The sequence below is a fragment of the Montipora capricornis genome, chromosome 13, assembly GCF_036669925.1.
Source record: "Montipora capricornis isolate CH-2021 chromosome 13, ASM3666992v2, whole genome shotgun sequence".
In the NCBI taxonomy this organism is placed as follows: domain Eukaryota; kingdom Metazoa; phylum Cnidaria; class Anthozoa; order Scleractinia; family Acroporidae; genus Montipora; species Montipora capricornis.
This window is the reverse complement of record NC_090895.1, coordinates 13236536-13239035: the sequence shown is the minus strand read 5'-3', so window position 1 is coordinate 13239035 and position 2500 is coordinate 13236536. Positions and strand designations below refer to the sequence as shown.

The 2500-nt window shown below is 41.5% G+C and overlaps 1 protein-coding gene across 1 annotated transcript in view; it reads left to right on the top strand.

The window, feature by feature from the left end:
• The window catches only part of LOC138028804 (beta-1,4-N-acetylgalactosaminyltransferase 3-like), a 7956-nt gene that overhangs the window by 2336 nt on the left and 3120 nt on the right, over positions 1 to 2500 (top strand). The window lies entirely within an intron of this gene.

Genomic DNA, 2500 nt, shown 5'->3' with positions numbered 1-2500 from the left:
TATCCGTTCTGTCCAGCAATATGAATACAAACTTGACTTTAATTTGAACAATAAATTTTAATTAAACGTGCACAAACATGAAGGAGGTAACGCAACGGTTTTTTGAAAAAAACTTGCATTTTCACGCTTAAACAAACTCGTCGTTCATGGTGAACCACAGACACCCCAAGCTCAGTGTGAGGGGAAAGCCAACCACAGGTGCCCCAATCTCAGTGTGAGGGAAAGCCAACAAAATTATAAGGAACTGTATGAGAATCCCGATAGAAGACCTGAAAAGATAATTTTACGAAAAAATTCTGGATTAAAAAGCCTAACCTTATTGCCATTGTGGGTCGTTTCTTCCTGTGTGGTTTTTTTTCCAGATTCGACGCGAATTAAGCCGTCATCAGTTCCTCGGTTGTCATCGGTTATGGTAAATTACCAAGCTGAACTCTGAGTTCTCACGAGTCCACCAAATAAAGTCAAATATTCCTGGTTAAAATGTTCCCAGGGCCACAAATCCACTGTAGAATTCAAGGGTAAAGGTTTTTCTTTCATTTCAATCCGCTAGCCGCGCATTGAAGCCCTGCCGGCGACGTCAGGCGGCTGTTAGTGTCCCAAAGGAAACAATGGAAAAGAGTCTCTTTCACATTGAACACCACACGGCGACCTTGATTTTGCACTTGGTTACGAGTCTTTGTTTGTTTTTGTTTGTCGTCCCTGACGACGTTACCGAACAAAGAAAAACAAAGACTCATTACCAAGCCACAAACAAAGACTCGTAACCAAGCGAAAACTCAACGGTCGCCGTGTGGTGTTAGAGGTGAAAGAGGCTTTTTTACATCGTTTTATCTTTTCGTTTGGGACTAACAGCCGCCTGACGTCGCTGGCAGGGCTCCGATTGCACGGCTAGCGGATTGAAATGAAAGAAAAACCTTTGCCCTCGAATTATACTGTGGATTTGTGGCGTTTAGAGCATTTAAACCAGGACTATTGGACTCCATTTCGTGGGCCCTTGAGAATTCAGTGTTCAGTCTTGGTATTTTACTATAACCGTTGACAACCGAGGAACTGATAACGGCTTAATCAGTCGCGTCGAATCTGGAAAAAAAGCGCACAGGAAGGAAGAGACCCCAAATGGCAATAAGGTTCTGCTTTTTAATCGAGAATATTCTCGTAAAAGTATCTTTTCAGGTCTTTTATCGGGATTCCCATAAACATCCTTATCATTTTTTTTGGCTTTCCCCCACGCTTAGCCATGGGGCGCCTGTGAGATCACAGCTAGAAATGACACCTGGAACTCGATAATCGGCAGGTACGGTTGATATTTAACAAAAATTAATGTAAATCTCATCGTCTTTACCATGTGGTTTCAATAAAAACAGTCATGCTTCAAAGTTTCGCAGGTTCCGCAGTCTGCAGTTCTTCGAAGTAGTCTTAGCCTTCGCGATGCCTTTTAAAAGATGGCTAAGGGGCCTAGCGAGAATGAAAGCAGTAGTGTACAAACTGCGGAGAATAAATAAATTGTTATCTGTAAGTCATGGTAATTTTGCACCTTCGTGCCCCATTTATTAGTTAATAGGAAGAAGGAATCAAGGAAGGAATCAACATGCGAATAAACTTTGTTTTCGTGTGGTACTGTGCTGAGAATATTTTGTGGCTGGACTTATTGAAACCAGTGAACTTTAATTATTTCATCTGCGAGAATAAAGCAGTGTCGAGAGACCCAGGGGAATAAAAAATTTGTTGTTGACAAACTACGGTCAACTACCCAGGTAAGGCTCAGTTTGCTATACAACGGTCGAAACCGTGGCCACTTTCTCAGTAAAGCGCATCTTTCGGAAGGTGCTTTCTTGCTACCGAGTGAACAAACTACCATGTGAGGTCGCTTGCAGGACTGCTATTGCGTTGATGGTGGATTGAAACGAAAGTTGAATCTTTGTCAATTGATTCTGATGTGGAATCAGGTGACCTCCAGGAATATTTAACTCAAACTGGTGCTCTCCCCAGAACAGTGTGTGCAGCCTTGGGATTTTATAATACCGTTGAAAAATGGCTCAAATCGCGTTGGATCTGGAAAATAAAACCACAGGAAGGAACCTACGCACAACGACAATAACATAAGGCTTTTTAATTGAGAATTTTTTTATATAATTACCTTCTCAAGCCTTTTATCGGGATTCCCATACAAATCCTTATGATTTTAGTCGGCCATGTTGGCTTTCCTTATCAGTAAGTACTGAGCTTGGGCGTCTGTGCGTGAATAAGAATTCTCCATTTCACCTTTTGCACGCCTCAAGTTTTCAAATCTTTTTCAACTCTTTCTATTCACTTTAAGACGTTTCTTGGCGGCTTTAATATCTAATATGAAAATGTTTCCAATAACTCACTCACAAAAACGTCGATTTCAGTTGCTTCAGCTGGCCGATCAAGGCATGCCATTTTATTTTCGGTGAAAAGTAATCGGCAAGCGTGGTAAAACTGCTATTTGAGTCCTGTTATGTTCACTACAATTCCCCAT